The 23,238-nt window shown below is 28.8% G+C and overlaps 2 protein-coding genes across 3 annotated transcripts in view; both read left to right on the top strand.

Moving 5' to 3' along the window:
• The window catches only part of LOC100570533 (homeobox protein vnd), a 141,277-nt gene that overhangs the window by 68,863 nt on the left and 49,176 nt on the right, over positions 1 to 23,238 (top strand). The gene's annotated exons all lie outside the window — the stretch shown is intronic.
• Positions 1 to 23,238, top strand: part of LOC100162131 (1-phosphatidylinositol 4,5-bisphosphate phosphodiesterase) — a 66,830-nt gene that overhangs the window by 6,556 nt on the left and 37,036 nt on the right. The window contains exon 1 of one of the 2 annotated variants that reach the window (XM_016808761.2): positions 16,472 to 16,900. The exons of the other annotated variant lie outside the window; for it this stretch is intronic. The gene's annotated coding sequence lies outside the window, so the exon portion shown is untranslated. Of the gene's footprint in view, positions 1 to 16,471; positions 16,901 to 23,238 lie in introns of those variants that run through there. 2 annotated transcript variants of the gene reach the window in all.

Raw genomic sequence — 23,238 nt, 5'->3', positions numbered from 1 at the left:
GCAGTTTACGGACTATTTCATATTTCTATTTTTTTTTTTTTTTTTTCTATGAATATTAATAAAGTTTTATCTGTTGGGCCAAAAAGTGTCAAAACTGAATACAAGGCTCTTTATATATTGTTACAATAGCAGTTGAAAAATATACAAAGGCAGAATTTTTTTTTTATAAGCATTTAAAGATCAAATTTTGACAAAATGTATTAAATTTAAAATTGAATAATTATTTTGTGGTTAAAAATTTATAAAATGTTTAACTTTTATATCTAATTATTGAAAATTTAAAACAAGATTCCACGTAAGTAGTTTATTCTGTTACCAAAAAATCTAAAAAAATATATAAGCACAGTTTATTTTTATAGTCAATTTAAGTTCAAATTTGGACGAAATTACATATTAAAAAACCTAAAATAACTATTTTAGTTATTGTGCTGTGATTGTATAATATTATTCGTGGGTACTTGAAACTTCTAAAGTATACTATTATATATCTATGATAGTATCACGGTTTGTTTTGATATGATTAATTTGTAATTTATTATAGGTACCTACCTATTATAGGTAATTTTTTTTTTAATACCTTAAATACATATATAATATGTCTTATACCTAGACTGACATACCATCTCCGCTCAGAATCATTTTTCTTATACAATGATATTATATCATTGAATTCAAATTTAATACCATCCATTATACAGTGACCCACTTGTAACCTACTATACAGCAGATTGACATCCACTTGCCCACCTTTTTGTTATTATGTTTTAAACTGATACAATACTTAGTTTCGTAATGATAAATTAAGGAGATGTAAAGGCAGGCAATTACTACATTGGATGTCATTTCTAAAATGTTTAATTATCTTATGGTGTTTACTACATTTTATATCAATCACTTATGTGAATCACATAATGTGTTCAATGCATTTGTTTTTATTTTTATTATTGTTTTTATTTGTAGATACGTTTGTGAAATATTAACTGCTCATTTTTTATATGCTTAAATAACTTAATGTAATATCATAATTGGATGAACAAATAATAACTTCTAATGAAATGATGTTGTTGTTTATGTGACGATCGTTTATTAAAAATAAATACACAATATCTATTGATTGTACATATTTATAGAGTTACATAAAAAAAAATTATCATAATTTCTGATAAAGTCGATCAAATTTTATATTTCAATGTAATTCGAATGCAATCATAGTGCTTACATGAATTAATTTTAAAATTTCTTCTCTTAAATACTATAAATAGGAAATTTCTAATTCCAAATTTGAGATGTTTAAGAGATGTTTTATTTTCTTTGATACTGCCATAGTGCTATAGTTTATATTTTTAAAATTATATTATGAAATATAATAATATTGTGTATTACTCAGTACTCAGTAGTCACTAGTCAGTATATTTCTCTGAAACAATTTATGTTGCTATTATACTGGAATGTATATAAAACGGAACATCTTATAAGATGAACTATATAGTTGCGTCCCGTTAAACTATAATATTGGATTTTTTTTTCATTTCCTGGGGTCTCCATAGTCTATTGAGTAGGGTCCTTTGCTTTGGTAGTATATGTGGCGAGATATATCACATAATAATATTATAAATTCCGATAAACATGTATGGATTTTGTTCTTGATTCCTGGTTGATGAACAATATATAAGCAAGCTGTCGGTTATCATCATCACGGTCAATAAAAACTTATTCCAAACGAATATTTTAACTGTTCATTCCGATAAGCATTAAATTCCATTGACTGTAACACAACAGGATCGAACCATTTTTGTTTTCAAATGATTCTATTAATGGAATAGTAACGATAACATGCAAATCAAAATTAGAAATTTTAAGTAAAATTAAAACAATGGATGCCGATGTTTACAATTGAATATTGTAAAAAACGGTTTACCAATTATTTATACAGTTCACGACCTTTTTAACGATTTATTATTATTTATTACATGTTTTTAATATATTTTTTTGTTACAAACAGACAATTACAGTGAATTACCTATACTGAAGTATTTGAAGCTATTGGTTTAGAATTTTAAATGCGTGCCAGGATTTTAAAACTGATTTAATTTAGGTTGACTTCGGAGTATCTACTTACAGGGCAATTCAGAACATTTGTCCCCTTGAAGCTCATATCAACGAGTCCGTGGGTCGAGTTTTATTCGACGTTTTGCATTTTATTAGATCTATGCACATCGTTAATAACGATTACACCCGTTTACGAGAATCTATGTTTGTATATTTCTGATTTGCGTTGAGATTTGATGATAAATGTCATAGAAAAATCGTAATGTTGGTATACCGTGTATCCTAATGTAACCAATGACCATATTATTATGATATTAACATCAATGAATTAATTAATTTATATTAACGTAAATTAACCCAGATTTTATATTTTTTATAATTAACTTAGGATTGTTTAGGAGCTACGGTTAATATAAAACTACCTATAATCTATATTATAATATAATAGAATCCAATAAAGGTCATATGAATTCGATTATTCGATTTTCACACATCGAATGATTTCTATCCATCCTCGTTGAACACGGTCGTGTTTATTTACCACAGTTACAATCATGCCGATAATCCTTTTTGTTCTCTATATAAGAGCTTAATAGTTAAAATATAATATATTATAGTTTGTCGTAACGCAATAAATTGGAATTTGAGAATAACCACAGTTTTGTTCGAGGGAAATCAAACGCAGGCACACATTTGTCGGCATTCTACAATATTCTTATTTACATAAAATACGTGTAATTTATTCCAAGTCAAACTACGCAAATAAAACACTCCGTGCGCAACCCGATGCGAATTTAATAGAACACATTTTCCGAACCACGCTTTAGTATTATTTCCGTTAATTAAAGCGTTTAATAATATGTGAAGTTTTTTAGTCAGAGTAAAATATCAAAACACGTGCTGTTTCAGGTTTTCATACAGTAGTAATATATTTCCATAAAAATGTATGAATTATCAAATGCGTTTAATGTTTGCAAATAATTACATTTTTTCTGTCGGTAATAATTTGCATAGGTTATAAAACTCCACGATGGTATCGAAACTGTAAAATAGTATAGTATAATAACTAACTAAATACTGTACGTAAAAATAATTGACTAATTAGAAAAGATACCGAAAAGATAAAATAATGGTGTATTGATTTTAAATTATCGCATAAAACAAAATAAGTATTAATGTTCTATATAATATCCTTTATATTGAAGTCATTAATATTAATATAAGGTGTTAATATAGAGTGTAATAACTAATCGTCCACTGCAGCATTATTTATTAAAATATAATAGGTATAGTTATAATTGTATAAAACATTTTACCTAATTAAATATAAACAATATGAACGTTATACAATATAATATTGATAGTTTTATAGTAACAATAATTTAGATACTTTGCTTTTAATTTTAATTTTGTCGTAGCCCATGACTCTTAGATTGGTATACCTGCTAAATAGGATTTTGTGAAAATAAAGTAGGTAATTTTTACTGTAAGTACATCGCATTTGTATTGAAAATGTATTAAAAGGACGCCACTCGGGTATTTGTTGTCTCCGTCTTACAAACGAACATTATGGAAAATTGTACGTTTACAATAGCACATTTTGTGGCACGGTGTGGCGGTGTTTCCATTCAGTCACGAATGTGCTCTGAGTGCACGCACCAGCCGGTGTCACTAGTTCCTGGATGAGTGACACCCGTGATTTTTAGTGACTAATCCTTGCCACATATACACACATGTGTTCAAACCAACAGTATATTCCCCACTATTATGTCAAAAATAAAATTGCACATTTTATTCTGTCATTTCTAAAGTAAGAGTAAATTTACCTCTTATAAAATTTAAAGGTAAGAATATTATCTAGGGCATCTCGGAAGATTTTATTTATATTATTACTTTTAGCTTTTAAGTAAGTTATGATCATTTAAAAATAATGTACAAAAAATGTACAGATTAAAAATGGTTATAACTTGCTTCTCAATAAAAATATCAATATAAGCCTCCGAGGTGCCCTAGATCTTACCTTTAAAATTTATAAAAGGTAAATTCACTTTAGAAATTACGGAGTAAAATGTGTTATTGTGAACGTAAAATTTGCCATGTTGTACGTTTGTAAGACAGAGATAACAAATGCCAGTTTGGCGTCGTCTTAATCACGCTGTTCCTATGCATCCCCAACTAATGTATAATATCGTATTATATTCTAAAATTCAATTTATGTTATTATAGGTGTTTTATTCCTTTAGTTTTTCTTCCAACTTTTTCGTTTCTATCGATTTAAAATATTTCTTTATTTCGATTGCAATTGGTTATTTTTTGTAAGATATATTTTCATTCGCACTAATACAACAACATTTTTTCTTTTTTTAAATAAATTTGATTTACAGTGCATAATAATATTTTTTAATTTGTATTATGTTATATATATATTTCATTTTTGGTATCAATTGATATAACTACGTATTATACTGACAACTGACGCATTTTCAGCACTGTATATAGTATTTCGATCTGGAGCACATTATTATAACGTGCTTAAAGGAAAGTCGAGAGGATTTGTACAGAAGAAAATTTAACAAGGAACAGACCTTATTTTCACTGTTGTAGTATTGTAGATATCAAAGAGGCGAATAAAATAAACAACAATAAACGACAACGGGGACCTAAGAGACCAAGAAAGTTTGCACACCGCGCCGAGCTACTGTGAAAAGCCACAGCGGGTGTCCTGCTCAGGCGACGGTGTAGTTTTCGATTTTCATTAAAAGTACGCTTATAATTCTAAAATTTGTGCGCTCGTTAATTAATGCGAATTAATTCCCAAACCAGTCATGAATACTATTTTATTTAAAATGTCAACAATTTTTTCTGTACAAAAGTACGGCAAAAAACAAAGTAATTTACGACCAAAATAAAAACTTACTTAATTTCTATTTTCTATCGGTGCGGCGTTTGCGTATTGTAGGTGTACAATATACACAGTGAAGGCATACATTTTATAATAATTTCCAACAAGTATATTTATAAATACAATAATATATATAATATACAAGTACCTACAATACAACATGGGCATCGTGAATTGGAAACGCAATACTTTTGTTTGTGCTATAAGCAGAAGTTCAAACAACACTCGTGACCTTTAGGAAAATGTATGTTATATTACTGTTCTAAGTTCTTGTTAACGCTCAAACATTTTTTTTCCACCCTTCACTACAAACACGTGCCAAATACGCTAATACGCGTTGCATAATTAGGTACCTATATTCAAAATGTTGACTTTGATATGATAATAATATTGTATTATATTGTAAGCAATTATAGTTATATAAATTCAATCATTTTTACTTAAAACTTTCTTAATACATTTTCGTGTTTTTGCAAGATTTAAACTTTAAAAACTTTCAACGCTATTTTATAATTCCGACATTTTACTAAAATCAAATGTCTCACAATTATTATTTTTCATATCTTTTTGCTGGATTATTTTTAAAAATATTTATAATAATGCCTATATACAATGCAATCAACAATGGTTTAATAAATAATTTATAAGTAGGTACTATAATTTATTTAATAATAGTTTTAAGTTCAAAAGAGTTTGTTATGATATAAATTATAATATTATATTAATAGGTGCATTTCAACACAAATTATCTTATTTGAAAATTGAAATACCTATAATAAATGCTTATAACACCTACAATATAAGTTATGATTTATGAATAATTATATCAACTGACAATATTATTATGAATATCCTGAGACGATAAAATCCATAAGCTTGATAATACAATCGACGATTTAACCACAGCCTGTACAACACATTATACTCTAAATATATTATAATATTGTTATTATGCTTGTGCATTGAGCAAACCGCTTTGTAGCGCCCGTAATACTCGCGAGTATTACAGCAATATCGTCATTAGGTGCGCGTGTATAGTATATTACCTACGTTATATAATTTTCGAAAAAGTCTGAATTGCATTTCGAATATAATAATATATAACAAAATAATACACACTATTATGCATAATTTAATATAATATTTTGTACTTGTCTGTATTTGTCACAACCACGGGACCCTTATTATTGCATGTAATATTGCCCGATGTTAACAAGTTGTTTTCGCGGCACAGAAAATAATATAATAATTAAAAAAATTATAACGTATTTCCCGAAAGTTTAACGACTACCATATTATCACGTCACACGCGAATGTTGTTCCAGAATGCACGTTTTAAAATGTACGTTTATATAATATTTATGACGTGTGTAGCTCTGGACGTTTTGGTGTTCGTAGGCTGCAGAAGTATAATATATACTAATAATATGATAACTCGAATAGACAATAATGACGTAAACCTATCAGAGGATGGCTATGCAGGTGAAAAACAATGTAAGTTCCTCAATATAATAATCCATAGTTCATAAAAATAATTCTAACTTAGTGTCAACAGTTTAAAAATGAACAATTGTTGACATAAATATCAAAAACTTGAAATGCGTTTTAATTTGGTTGATTTTGGTTTATTCAATTTTAATATATGAATTTTAATTTTTTGAGAAATTAGGTTTCATAAAAATGTCATAAAAACTAATTTCAAAATTTGAATCTCCACAAAAAAATTGAAAAAATATTAATTTTTTTTAAATGAGTAGTATTTTTGATATGGATAACTAATGAGGAAAAACAATATAACTGAATTATTCAAACTTGCATTGATTTGTTACCGAGATGCTCATTGTACATGGTCATACTGCGGGAGACTAATATGGGACATACCTAGTGTATAATATTATAGGTACCTACAGCTACATAGGTACATTGCACATGTCACATATTACATTAAATTGTATCAATGGTGAGTGGTGACAGTAGTTATGGTTTGAGCAGCACGTGTCGACGTCACCGTTCTTTACACCCGCAAAATAGAAAGCCTCCTGTGCGTATAAATATTGTTTAATCATTATTATATTCCATTTTATTATACTATATAATATCGTCGGATGCGAAAAGATCGAATTCTCTTAGATTTCTCGCAATCACAATAATAATATTATATTCGTGTTACGTGCATATACCTTCGGGTATAATTACACACGTTTGTATTTCGCTTAATTATGCTATAAGCATGCGGAGGAGGCGCAGCATGTAGGACATATTGGGCCTTTGGGGTATTTTGAGAATAAACTGAGTTTTCCGGCTACGAGCGGTGGGCAAGTACGCGTGTGTCGCGTGCGCTAAATACCGTATTATATTATTATTTTATACGGTATACATTGATGGGGAGGAGGAGGAGGTTAAGAGAGGTTTTAGGGTTATCATAATATAACACGTAGTACCTATATATAATATTGTATACTGCAGGTTAGGTTAGTATATTATAATGATTTTTTTTTACCGTGAACACCCGCTTGATAGGTAGGTAATATTATAATAATATCTTATCCGGGATACATTATTATATACGGCAATTTTACTTTTGTTTTATAAACTTTTAAGGATAACGCATCCATGGTATAATATACTAGCTAGCTGTATATTAGTATATAGATATCTGATATATTATATAGGTATATTTCTTTTATAACTCAAACACGTATACTTTATAAAAGTTATAAAAATATATAATATATAGTAGACAGTGATAATAAAATCATAAGAATAAAATAACGCCCGGGGATAAGTTATCGCCCTGTTCGCGATAAAAAATAAAAAAATATATTTATATTATAATATAGTAGGTAGAAGGTTCGGAAATGAAAAAATGAAAAAAGGTGTATATATATACCTAACCGGCGGCGGGTGTATACGCGTAGCCGCCACTAGCCGGTGTTGTTGCGGTGTGTTGTGTGTACAATACATGTATTATGCATATATAATATATATATGCATAATATATCAGTATAAAATATTGTGTTGGATGGAACCATTCGCATCGGACAAATTGCATGTAGTTCGTCACGGCACGCTGCCCAAACGATGGTGCAATGTTTAAAACTATATCCCGTCGTCGTGAAGTCGTGTCGCGCAAGCTCGAACAATATTATTATAATATTTACATTTGCCCGGTATGATAAGATCTATCCATACTATCGTATTAAAATATTATATGAAGACGTAGGCATTCGTATGTTTTCTCGAGGTAATCTCTGGAAATACCAGTTGGGTTCGAAAAATTATTTTTGCATTTGATAGCCCAATTCTTAAAGAAAGTCATGGGCTATTTAACATCACGCTACGATCCTCATGAACCAAGCAAAAGGGAAAAGTGTCAGATGTCCCGTGGCCGTGAAATAAAGGTGTAAGTTTTTTTTTTTATAAATAATTGCCATTGGTTACATCTTACAGACTATAAATCATAATAGTAATAAATAATAATAGACATAATATTAGTAGACGTCAATCTCAACTCTCAATCTCTACTTTCACACTATTTACAGCATAATTGCCATTGGTTGAAGATTATAATATAGTAATAGTATAAATTTGTATTATTTAAGATTCTGAGCGAAGTGAAAAAAATCAAAAAATGTATTGATGTTACAATGATGTGTGTTTTTTTTGTCTATATTTTGGGTAGTAAAAATGCTCTGATTTTCTAGATTAGCATATTTTCTGATAGTAAAGTTAATCTAGTTTCTACTTTTTCAAGGTCGAAATTGAAAATTCCAAATAATTTTAGAAAGCGTCAAGAAAAACAATAAAAAGTGAAAAAAGTGGTAATTTTTATGCAAAACTAATTTTTGAAAAAACAATTTTAATTTTTTTGGTGTAATTCAGATATTAATAATCGTAGACCATTGAAATTTTAACCAAATATTAATATTGGCATTTTCCATAAACAGCATCATTTTAGTTTCTGAGTGGAACGATGAATGTATTGAATTTACAATGATGTGTGTTTTTTTTTTATTTTTTTATTTATTTTTTTACTTCTTAGATTTTGAGTGGAACGATGAATGTATTGATTTTACAATGATGTGTGTTTTTTTTTTTTTATTTATTTTTTTTTTTGTGTCTAACCTAACCTTTTAGGACAGTAAAAGCGCATGGATTTTCTTCAACAGTACCTTTTCTGATAGGAAAGTGAATCTATTTGGTACTTTGGGGGGTCAAAAGTAAAATTTTTCCAATAGTTTTCAAAAGCGCCGTGAAAAACAAAAGAAAAATTAAGGAAAAACGGGAATTTTTACGCAAAATCTGTTTTCAAGAAAATTGATTTTGGTTTTTGGTATAACTTTAAAACGAATGACTGTAGATACATAAAATTTTCACTGGTTGTTTATATTTCCATTTTCTATACATGATAAAGTTTTCTAAATATTTTGATTTGTTTTGAGCTGTTTACGGACAATTTCAGTTTCCAATTTAATTAGTTTTTTTTTCTATGAATGTCAATAAAACTTTATTTGTTGAGTAAAAATACTTGAAAATTTAATACAAGGCTCCTACTATATTGTTACAATGAGACTTGAAAAATATTAAAAATCCTTAGTCACAGTTTTTTTTTATTAGCATTTAAAGTTCAAAAATTGACAAAATTCGAAAAATCACGAAAATTAGCAAATTATTTTGAGTTAATAATTCGTAAAAATTTTTCTTTTTAGAACTAAGATTTCAAAATGTAATACAAGATTCCTTATAAGATAATCTACCTTTATCAAAAAAAAAATGTCTATAAGAAACTCAAATTCAATTTTTATGAGCGTTTTAAATTCATATTTTTACAACATTTGATATTCACTACTATATTCACACTCGATTTCTTACGTAATGATTTTCTTATTTTGTTGTAATTAAAAAACGAGTGACTGTAGAAACTTGAAAATTTCACTGAATGTTTATATTAGCATTTTAAAAATTTATTAAATTTAAAATTGAATAATTATTTTGTAGTTAAAAATTTATAAAATGTTCAACTTTTATATCTAAGGATTGAAAATTTAAAACAAGATTTCACGTAAATATTTAATCCTGTTACCAAAAATTCTAAGAAATACATAAGCACAGTTTATTTTTATAGTAATTTTAAGTTCAAATTTGGACGAAATTACATATTAAAAAACCGGGAATAACTATTTTAGTTATTTTGTTGTGACTGTATAATATTATTTGTGGGTACTTGAAACCTCTAAAGTATACTATATTAGTATATTTTATATCTATGATAGTACCACGGTTTGTTGTTGATGTATAACGCGTTACCTACTGGATATTGTGATATGGTTAATTTGGAATTTATTATTGATACATATTATAGGTCAATTTTTTTTTATTACTATAGATAAGTATACCTATAATATGTATGTCAAATACCTAGACTGACAAACCGTCTCCACTCAGAATCGTTTTTCTTATACAGTGATATTATATCATTGAATTCAAATTTAATAACATCCATTATACATTGACCCACTTGTAATCTACTGTACAGCAGAGTGACATCCACTTTTTAAGTTTTAATAGCAATATTTTAACTCTTTTTGAGCTAGTTATAGCTTTGAAAAGTTTTTCAAATTTTAAGTTTTTAAAATTATTCTCGATAAAAACTTTTTCACTTAATAAAAAATCTTAACAATTTAATTCTAGGTTCCTTATAAATTTAATTAACGGCAATTCAAAAAATATTGGAGATGCATAGGCTCAATTATTTTTTAAATGCATTTAAAGTTCAAATGTTGACAAAATTCATCAACATTTTGAAAATTTTCAAACTATTTTTCAGTTAGAAATTCATTTAAGTTTTTCCTTTTGTAGGATATAGCTAATATTAGACATTTTAATATAAGGGTCCTAACAAGTTTTGCCATCTCTATAAAAAAGAAAAAGTTCACCAAAATGTTACACTATTATGGGCAAGAGATATTTTTGATTTTTATTAATTTTTTTTTTAACTATATTTAATTTGATTCGGCTGACACAACATCCCTGCTCAGAATCGTTTTTCGTATACAATGATTTATCATTAAATTAAAATGTAACACATCCATTACAACAACATGACAGAACTACTGTACAGCAGAGTGGTATCCACTTGTCCACCTTTTTTTTGTTTTTGTATATATACATTGTTAGTAATTAATATGTATATAGTTGTAATTTTTCTGTATATTTACCTGTTTCAAATCTTATAGTTTGACAAAATTCTACTACAGTACCATCGTTGAAAAAGAAGAAGTGTACAAATAGAGTAAGAAAAAAAGATTTCATAATTTTTTCCCGGACGATGAGAAATCACTGGATTGTTTAGAATTTAATTATACACGTACGCACAACGCACCTCGCATAATCACAAGTGAATCTAACGGGCAACGCCGGGTGGGATGGCTATAAATTATAATAAAATATGATTTACACTTAACAAGACATTACTTCCACAGCGAGGTATACCCAAAATGAGTTGAACAATCACAGCTTTTTTCCTGGCAATACCGGCGTAAATCAGCTACTATGAAAAACTACCGGATTGTATCCAATAATATACTGCTCAAATGTTTCAAAACTTAGTGTTCGACAAAATTCTACTAAAGTACCATCGTTAAAAAATAATTGATTTACCTACAAAAAAATAATGAAAAAAAAGATTTTATATTAATTGATAACTTTTTCCTGGACAATGAAAAACCACCGGATTGTATCTAATCTGCCGTGGGTTGGATTAAGTAAAACTGACAAACTAGGTACAACTTTGATACATTAGAGATATAAATTATATACTTATACGTACGCACCTCGCTGAGTCCACGCCGGGTGGGATGACTGTAAATTAAAATATAATATGATTTACACTTAAAAATACATTACTTCCACAGCGAGGTACATCCAAAAGGAGGTGAACAATCACAATTTTTTTTCCGGGCAACGCTGTGTAATTCAGCTTGTAATAATATAATGCAAGTATAGGTATATAGTATAACTACTGCGGGTATATACCGGCAGCTGCTGCAAGTATATTCGCTCGCCATAATTTTTTTTATTACTTATCGTTTTAACGACTGCAGCAGTATACTAGGACGATTTCAAAACGCATATTATTGACTTTTCACACCCAATCACCGCCCCCAGTCCATCTCCACGCAAACGAACTGACACTACATGTGTGTGTGTGTGTGTGTGTGTGTGTGTGTGTGTGTGTGTGTGTGTGTGTGTGTGTGTGTGTGTGTGTGTGTGTGTGTGTGTGTGTGTGTGTGTGTGTGTGTGTGTGTGTGTGTGTGTGTGTGTGTGTGTGTGTGTGTGTGTGTGTGTGTGTGTGTGTGTGTGTGTGTGTGTGTGTGTGTGTGTGTGTGTGTGTGTGTGTGTGTGTGTGTGTGTGTGTGTGTGTGTGTGTGTGTGTAAATGGTGTGTAATATGTATATTATGATAATGATAATAATAGTATTATATTATGCTGTTCACGACCTCGAGCGGACAATTAACACACCACTGAAATTCAATTATGAAAAACCGACAGTAGAACGCGAGAGCGTTATATAAATTCGCTAATCGTAATAGGTCTATATTATCATTATAATATTATAAGTACCTACGTTATATTCATAGACCTTATACTATGGTTATTATACTTACAATTATATTATTATTATAGGTAACGTATGTTATCCAATAATGCGTCGCCGCGCAGACAATAATACAACCACAGAATATAATAATATACAACTACCTATCTGTATTATGTGATAATAATATTATTATAGTATTATGCGGTTATCGCATACAACTATGATAGTTATGCGCTCGCGAGTGTGTGTTGGGTCTTGTTTATGTTTTTTTTTACACCAACCTTTAAGTCCGATCGCTGCAACCGTATCACGATCGTTTTAACACCAAAATTAAACACGACAATTATCGTATTTTACGACTAACGGGGTCGTTATTATGTGCATATTATAATAGTTCGTGACAAATTGTATTATGATATAATCGCATATAATATAATATTATAATATATCATAATAATTTTGTGTACAAGCGATATTAGTACTTCCGATTGTTTCGTGTGTTTCTATATTATATTATTATACAATACGTCGTATATGGTGGCAACTATATCAGTTCGGTGGCTTTTATCTATTTGTATCTATTCCTCAATATACAAACTGATTGGTAGTACGATTAAAGTTGCATATTATGGATGATCTCTTTATTGGCAATTACAATGAATAACCTCATTCGAATTCATTAATAAAGTTAACAAACTAAACTTAGTATGTTATAAAGGATTTTTTCATTTCGAAAATATATTTGCTGTATGCTTATACAAGACACTCGAAAAATACAAAAAAAATATATAGAAAATAAAAACTCTTAAAGATTTATTTGTATATAATACACTTAAGCTTTATTAACTGAAAGAAAACACTGAGAAACCGTATTAAAAAAAAAAAACAGTGGCATATATTTTTGGAGTTTTCTTTTGTATCAAATTTTTCAATTTAAAACTTTTCTTGTTATTTCTTTTCTAATTCAGTTCTTATAATTTTTTTTTTATCCTTCATTTTTATGTTCTATAGAACTCCATTTATATTAAACGATCATTATTACAAATTATATAAAAAAAGTTTAGATTTATACTAGAAAAAGAAGATCTATTAACAGCATTAATTTATTGTGCCAAAAAAACTAAATAAGAACACATAAATCTTTAAGATTCAATGAAATATCTAAGTAACTACTGAAACTTTGTAGGTAGTTAACATTTGCACAAATTCAATTTTTACATGGGGGAAGGCAAAACAATTTTACACCAAACAAACAAGCTTCCACTCCCCACAACCACTTAAGATTATCTGCTTACCTTTAAACCTTTAACAATCTGTTATAACTGTTTTAAGTTTTTCTCGCAATGTTTTATTGATACATTAATACATTAGGTACCATTATTATATACTTGAATCCGTCCCGTATCTGTCCTTTATTAGTGTAAAGGTTGTCACATCCACGATAAAATAAATTACAATATCAAATTACCAAACAAGAAAATATAAGGCAATGGTTTTAGCTAAATTAAAAAAGAAAAAACCACCAATGGATATCACATATTAAGGTGATGGGTAGTATTATATATTAAGGCTTTTTTATATCCAAGGTTCATTCCCGACCTTCCCAAGTCAAAAAACATGAACACCTTCGAAAAATGTCTTAGGCGTGCAACTGTTATAAACTCTGATACCCCCACCCCCTCACCAGAAAAAGTTTAAATACGCAAAAGCCGTGCGTGTAGAGTTTAATATTATATCCAACTTGTAAATAATATGCCTACCTTAGTTACCTGCGTTACCTATGGTAGGTAAAATGGGGAGTTGCAGGAAAATTTTTAGGTAACGTGTTACTCACATTTTTTTAGCAGCTAGGTACATAATATTAAATTTATGAAACATGAAACAACAAGGAAACCTGGCTTTAATCAATAATATTATACATTTTTAACGAACAATATAAATAAATTACATTTAACTGCAATTTATGATAATATGTGTAGTTTATTGCAGCTATGGAAGTTGATGAAAAGTTGACAAAATCATTATGAATAATAAAATTATTATGTGAAAATAAATTAATTTATATGTTACAAACATCTTATAGAAGACTAAATGCAAGTTTTGAAGAGCTCACCCCCCCCCCCCCCCCCATTACCCACCAACACACACTAACACTTGACTAACTATCGAGGGCCAATCCCTATTTTATATAATTTAGATAGTCTATTATTTTCATCAATATTAACCATATAATATTATATAATTATTCATTAATTATATCAATTTTAAAATATGGATTAATGTAATCGAACTTTAAACCACATAATGTATATTATAGTTTAAAGAATTAAAATCATATTGTATTTCAAATACATATCATTATTCATCAACTCTAGTCTCTATACCCAACATATAATTGCTTGACTGTCGGAGTATTTAAATTAATTCGTCCTCCAAGTAGAATGTTTGTGGCATAATATGCTTTCTTCGCGGGATTTCAAACACTACAGGTAATACAATAATTTATAATTGATAAATATTAATTCATGAATATTCATAATTTATTAAAGGACAATTTTTGTTAATAGTTTGTAAATATATCATTATATCAATTCAATATTACATGGTTATTTATAAAACAAGTTTTTACATAAATAAAGTTTAAAAAGTAAAATGCATTCCTATTTCTGCTTTAGACGGATTAATTAATTTGAATTGTACATAATATGTACATAATATGTACATTATCAAATATTTATAGGTTATAACTTATCTATTTATTTAATTTTTTATCTTGAGTCTATTAAAATAAGTACTTACTAAAATAAGTAATTGCCTGATGAATTAAATTTAAGCTGTTATATTTTTTTTAGTTCCATAGTGTAAATACCATTATATATTATTATTTATTATTAATATCAACATATTTTATGTTAATTGAGTTTTTTTATATAGCGGATAAGTTTACAAAGTGATCTTGCAATCATTTAACTCAACGTAACCTAAACAATTTACATAAATTAATACTTATATACGAGTAACTTAGTATAAAACAATAAATTAGTATGTTACGGAATAATTAAAATTGTAATAATAATGATAATAATTTCTAATACAAACAATAATATTGTAATTTTATAATATAGCCTCAATTGAATCTACAATTTTAAGAATATTTGATTTTTTTTAAATTTACTATTAAAATCTTTCAGATAAAATAAGTTCTACGAATGTTTCATTTATACTTCGAAATGGAAACTTAACGCATTTAGGTATAAGTACCTATGATATTTTAGAGAGGTTACAATTTTGCAATTATTTCCGGGATTTTTAATAAAACTATCGCTGGTTTAATATTGACACGAGAAAAATCTAAATACTTCCCATTTCCAACGGAGTGGGGATTTTTTTTACCAATTTTAAATTGATCGGGTTATTTGATTGTTTTTATACATCATGTTAATGGTGTGATATAACGTTCAAACGTGATCAATGGAGACCGAGATTATATTTCAAAGAGCTTAAAATGTAATACAAACCATTAGCTAATATGTAATATAACATAATAGAGCTGATTTCAAAACACTATTTTTTAATAATAAAATACATAAAAAGGACACTTTTTGAATTGGCATCAAATTCAATGATTTAATTAATGAATTGTTTTATATTTATATTAGTTCAATAATAATTTATTACATCGCTTTCATATGTTTAGTAATAATAATAGTAATTATTATTATATTACAATAAGCTCGCGTTGAGGTGAGCAGAACGAGACATTTGACTAGTTACACAATAAAAATCAAATCTGTTTCAAATGCTTGGTAATTTTTTTTTCAAATACAATAAATTAAACAATTCGACAACCGTATATTATATTATTAATTATTATACTTTATACAAAAATGCAAAATATAATTTCGCTCACTTAGTAACATATACAGAAAATAAAGAAGAAAAAAAGTACTTGCATAAAAATTATATTACTCATTGCCCATTGGTGGATTTGAGACGATACCACGACTTGTACAGCAAAAAAACGCTTTCAATTTATATGGTTTCTATACATATGCAGGGTAGGTATAAAACCAAGTTTATAAAAACATCGGAATAACGTTTTAAATTTTACCTCATTATTTTCTCTAAACATTTAATATGAATTTGACCTTTAGCAAGTACCTAACTATAATGTATATAGTATTTGGGCCAAGATTTTTTACCGGTATAATAATTAGATTCGATCCGTTGAAACCTTTGAAGTTTTTCTTATGATATTATAATGCATTATATACCAAGGCACGTATCGGGTCAAAACTGGCAGTATTAGCTGTAAGTGGAAGCCATGCGGACGAACTTTCGACCAACAGTACGTCAAAGTATTTTAAACTATATTATATACTATTATATTGGCTGTTATACAGAGTGGTTTTTTTAAGTATACTCACCCCCATTTTTTCCTTTAATAGTACATTCATTCAAATTCTGATTTTTAGAATTTTTAAGTACTAGACGATATTTTCAAATTCCTGATATTTCTTGTACTATACAAAATGCGGGGGGGGGGGTTCCTATTTGAAAAACAGGAGATTGTATTGTCACAGAATCGTCCTTAAATGGTATAAAAAACTCAAGTTTTCGAAAATATCTATATGATCTTCAAGAATTGACACACTTGGTACACATGGTGTATTTAACAATCCAAAAACCCAGAATTTGAATATAATATGCATAATTTGAACATACGAATTGGGTGAGCGTGCTTAAAAAATCATTTCGTATATTATATTAATATTTACTATCGATTGCAATTATTATTTTCTGTTAGAATTTACATCAGATAAATGGCGTTGAACGATAGTGTAGTTTGAAACGTATAATATTATGTGGTAGATATTATTTTGTTCTCGTTCTGTGTGGTTCGTATTGTTATTTCAATGACTATAAGTACGTATTATTGTATATGGTAATAGTTGTGACTTTTTTCAAAGTGGTAAAATAAAGGGTTGTTTTTAAGTTATTCGTTGCCCGAACAATGATATAATCAGAGCGGAAATTTGGGATCGTCCATTACTAAGAAATATAAATTCGTATTTTTGTTTTCATCTAAATAAAATACAATGCCACGCGTGTGTTCCACCAAAACTACTCACTGTGGCTAATGACTTTGAACTCCAGTTTAGTGACATTAATTCTTAAAGGCGTATGGCTCGCGTGGCAGTATACCGTTAGTTCCATTTAACGTAAGCCACACATTATTTGTTTTAAAAACTCTTAACGATTTTGAAAATATTTTTTTTTACATAACTTTAAGTCGTAAAAAATATTTTTTTTCATCGCTTTTATCGTTATCATTTTTTTAACTACAATAACACACACTTTTTATTCGTTATTCCTAAGCAGAATATAATTTGGAGTGCCTACTTTGATGAATAAAAATCGAATTTTATACGAGTAGTTTATGAGTCATAATATTATATAAAGTTTAAATGAGTGGGGTGTTCCGATAAATATTGGTCCACTACTCCACTCAACTAAATTTAAAATACTTATAACTAATAAACTATACTTGTTCTTTATAGATCGATATGATCCGAATAATATTCTGCTTCGGAATATGATTTTAAAAAAAACATGTTTTGTCATCCAAAAGAGTAAAAAAAACTTTTAAAAAAATATGACGGTAAAAAAGATAATAAAAAATATTATAATTTTGTTTTGTTTTGTAACGATTCAAATTAATAAAAAAATAAATATTTTCACAAATGTTAATAGTTTTTAAAACAATGCGACTATCTTACGTCAAATGGATCACTCCGTACACACCTTAATAATATGTGTATTGTACATAAAAGCGAACTGAAAACCATATTTCAGGTTTTTGTTACGGCTTAATCCGCGAGCACAAAAGCGGTACAAAGTTAATATTTCGCAAACTTCGGTCGTCGAAACAACGCCCGTGCGACGTAATATAATACAACATATTCATTATCATATTTCGTATTTATGCCACGAACGGTATATTGGTAGGTAGGTATGTTCCTATAGTATAATAATATATGGATATCTGTATACTTACACATATGCCATATATAATATTAGGCGACCGTCGTCATATTATGTTTAAGAGTTTTAAGCGGCTATGGTGATAATAATATAATATTATAATCTAGTCGAAAATCTGTTTGCTGCAATGCTACACAGCATATTATACTCAATAGACAACTATAAAAACTTTATGAAATATAATGATTATTATATGATCGTAGGCCTTAGCTACAATAATGTTATAAATGATGGTCGATGGATTACACGCTCTTACACATATATGTATAACAGTGGCCTCATTTGAGGGAGTGGCAGTAGGGCTGCATTTTCCCCCATCTGGTTATAAAACAAGTCCAATTGCTGGTTGTTGGTTTAACATACTATCATTTTTTAAACTAATTAATATTTATAGTTTTCAAATATATAAAACAATATTTAGAAATTTTAAAAACAAAAATATTACTCTTAAATTCATTTATGATTTCAAAAAAATGTCAAGAATAGAAGGTACTATTTAAAACTTTTCAATTTTTCAATTATGTTTCAGTAGTCATGTTCCTTATTGTAATTATTTAATTTTTTCAACCAGTCTATAAAAATAATAAATATAAAATAGCAACTTTGAGGTACCTAGGTATATCGTATATCTACCATAATTTATTAGCACCTATTAACGTCTTTTTTGCTATAAAATGAGGCTACTTTTGCTTTAGACACATATAAATTTATGTAAGATGGAAATTGTATCGAAATAAAAATTAGCTTACGAGCGAAGCGATCTGATTTTTTTTTTATCAGTTATATGGGTTGATCAAAACTTTTGGGCCCTCCTATTAAAGTATTAAACACTGAAATTATGCCACTGATTATAATATGAGAGTCCGTGTGGTCCGTGAGTTCTTCTGTATCAGCTATCGGTATTGTTGAAATTACCTATTCAAATCTATCGACTTATAGCAGTAAACTATAATTAATAATACCTATTAAAAAAATCAGTCTGTAGACCGATTTTTCAAAATCGATTCAAAACCATCATAATATTTTATTACCTATGACTTTACGAGCCCGTGACTTAGCTACCTATATTATTATAATATTATTATGTTCGTCTGCCACGCGACAAAACGGCGATATTTTCCATGGGTCCTTCGCTCAGCACAGATACTATAATATTATAATATAAAAAAAATCTATATATATACTCTATTATGCGCGACCTATTATATTGTGTACGGTGTACCTATACCTATAACAGCTGCGGTAAATGCACATTATAAGATACAAGCTGAACCCGGGCACTCCGTTGCCCGTTAAATGTACCAACTCTATATGACTCAAACTTTGTTCAATTCGTTATTTAATATTCGGTGTATGGTGTTTAAAGTGAATCTTAACTTTTCCATTGCCGGAATAAAAATGTTGATTCTCAGCAGTATATTATCAGGTAGGCAATCTAGCTGCGGTAGATCGCGAACCCCTAGTATCAAAGTTATATCAAGTTTGTCGTATTCTACTTATGATGGATTAATATAATCAATTAATACAAAATCGTTACCTAACCTGTTTCGTCACTGTTGTATTTTTGACATCCAGATTTCCTAATTTTCCGGTGGATTTTCCTAAAATGTTGTTTCATAATACTTTCTCCGTGATATACTCTTTCGTTTAATAAAAATCAAGAAGATCTGATAAGTAGTTCCAAAGTTAACCCTGTACAAAGATTTTCATTTCATATTTATATAGTTAGAAGATATACCCAGTCCTGTTCCTAAGGTTTGTGAAAACCAGATTTCTAAAAAAAGTTATTGAATAACAATATTTTATATTCCCTTTAAAACTATTAGATAACTATTAAATTACCTACTACCTATGCGTTTATATTACAATAATTAGAAACCCACTTTAAAAACCAAAAGTATTTGAAAAGTATTCCAAATACTTTTTCAAAGTATTAGAGTAGTATCTTAAATACTTAAAAAAAAAATGTATTTGAGTATTTACTCAAGTACTTTTTAAAAGTACTTTTTTTACAGGACTGGATATACCTATATAATATAATGAAAAAAAATAATAATACAAATCAACAAAGGTGCCCGTAACCAATAGTAAACAATATACACTATTATTATTTTAATCCGCAACTTAACTTTTTGTTTTTGGCCATGTCACCAGGTGTGCACTTAAGAGGTCATAATTCCTGAACCACTTATTGCACAGCGTACAAACTTCACAGAAACCATCTACATATCAATTTTAATATGCCCTGAATTTTTTATCGAAATCGATTCGGTGGATCTTGAGTTATAAAATGTATTCAAAATGTACACTTATTTATATATATATATAGATTGCTAGATGTTATTATTATCTAGTCAATAGTGAATACCAACATACGGTTTGAATAGGTTTGTCGTTTGTGGTATGCGAATAGCATAGAATGGATCTAAATATTTTGAAAATTGCCTTGGGTACCTATGTTGCAAGCTGACTGGTACTCGATTAAATGTCAATAAATTAATTATAAGTCTGAATTCCATATTAGAGTAAACTAATGATATTATTTTAAGCCCTCAAATATTTGGTCAAGAGGCCATAACTCCGGAACCACTTATCGCACAGTGTAAAAAATTCACAGAAACCATTTACATATAAATTTTAATATGCACTGACATTTTTATCGAAATCGGTTTGGTGGATCTTGAGTTATAAAATGTATTCAAAATGTACACTTATTTTTATATATATTGATATATGCTATGATAGTAATAATATGTACCTAAATACTTATAATATTATATAGAATCATATATAGTCAAGTCAAATTAGAAAAAAGTTCGGAACTAATTCCACGAAAGCAGGAGTTTGATTTATTTTTTAGTTTATACCTCATTGATGAACATACTAAAAGTCCTGACACCTACCCCCTGTGTGTAGCTCTCCACCCCTCTTCAAAGGGTGGCGCGCCCCTTTCACTGTTTTCGCTTATATCTCGTCTTTGTCGATTTTTGGTCTAATTTGACTGGGCTAATAGCACATTTGGCGTCTTAAAGCCGACACGGGAAAACGGTGACAATACACCGGTATATATGACCCGCCCACGACGGTCCGTTTCATTTTGTATAAACCTAAATAAAACAAAGTACATATTATTGTAATAATATTTTTTACAGCAACTGATTTATATAAATTTGGTCGGGCTGGCGTCTGATCCTTATCGTACGCATACCTATGCCATTATAACCCGTCCGCAGCAGTCGGTCATTCGCGGTTAGTGGACTAGTGGTATATTATATATAGGTACCTACCTATATAATATTACGCGATAGTGCATCACGAGTCGCTGTTATATTATGGCGAGGTTGTGGCCGCGAGTCCTTCTGCTTCAGAAAATATTATGGATAGGTAGCAGGTGCGTGCGTATAATGCGTAGTAATCGGCCTAAAAGGTTTACTCGCGAGGGTCGTTATGAATTTATGATATTATGATGGTGTATATAATTATATTATATACCTACCTATAATATACAATCGACTCTCGATAGTTCAAAGTTGGCGGGACTTGTGAACAATTACAATTTCGAATTTCTGAGTGCAAAAACATTTCTAATTATACTGAGTTATGAAAATATATGTCGTAAGTACCTATGATAATAATTTGATAGTTACCTATCGGAAATAATAAGCTACATAAATACAATAATACACAATAATAAATTGTGAGGTAAATTATTAACCATTAACACAAATACATACATTTTGATGAAAACACTTCGATTTTCCGAGCGTTGAACTTCAAATTATCGTGTGTTGACGGCTTGTTTTCCCTAAAATCGAGGTTACTTAAATGCCGGTATTTCCGAATTGCGGACAAAGTGACAAAAACCATGTGTCGCGGACGAAATTTAAAAACGTAACATACGAATTGCGGACACAGATATAAGATACTAATTGCGGACAAAATAAATGTCCTATTATTATTTTTGATATGGCGATTATGGACGTTGGGAAATTATTGTTTGATATCAACAATTAAGATTGTGCCGTTGCTTTTGAAATCACTGTCTATGTTTAATCAGTTTATCAACAATTATACTCGCATCACATACTGTCGTCTTTCTGTTCGTTTATTTTCTGTATACAAATGTATACTGAAAAACTCAAAGAGTTACATGTGATTGACGGTTTTAAGTTCCATTTTCATTGCATAATGAAAAATGCCACAAAATCAAAACTTTAAATAATTTAACAACATTTTAAAAATAACGATTGTTCTTTTGTAAGACACAAATATTTTTAACCCCACCTACCATTTTTTTGGTAGCTTGTCCTAAGTCCTGAAAAAGTGGTGAAGGGAAATATTTGTGTCCACAACTCACGTGGTTTTTATTTAAAAAAAGTTCTGTACGCAATTAGTATTATGACAACGAAACTCGTGTCCGCAATTGTTATGTTATAATATTGACCTGAATAATTCGTCCGCAACTAGTATGTGTCCTTAAATGCATTATTTTTATTCGATCGACAGCCGGATTTTTAAGGAAACGAGCATTACCGAAAGTTTCGTATTATCGAGAGTCGACTGTATAATATATACAATTTCATATACACATACACAATGTATACGATGATGGTCGATAATTATTATTAGTATAAATCATAA

The sequence above is a fragment of the Acyrthosiphon pisum genome, chromosome A1, assembly GCF_005508785.2.
Source record: "Acyrthosiphon pisum isolate AL4f chromosome A1, pea_aphid_22Mar2018_4r6ur, whole genome shotgun sequence".
In the NCBI taxonomy this organism is placed as follows: domain Eukaryota; kingdom Metazoa; phylum Arthropoda; class Insecta; order Hemiptera; family Aphididae; genus Acyrthosiphon; species Acyrthosiphon pisum.
The sequence above is the reverse complement of the archived record's forward strand: the minus strand, read 5'-3'. Positions and strand labels throughout refer to the sequence as shown.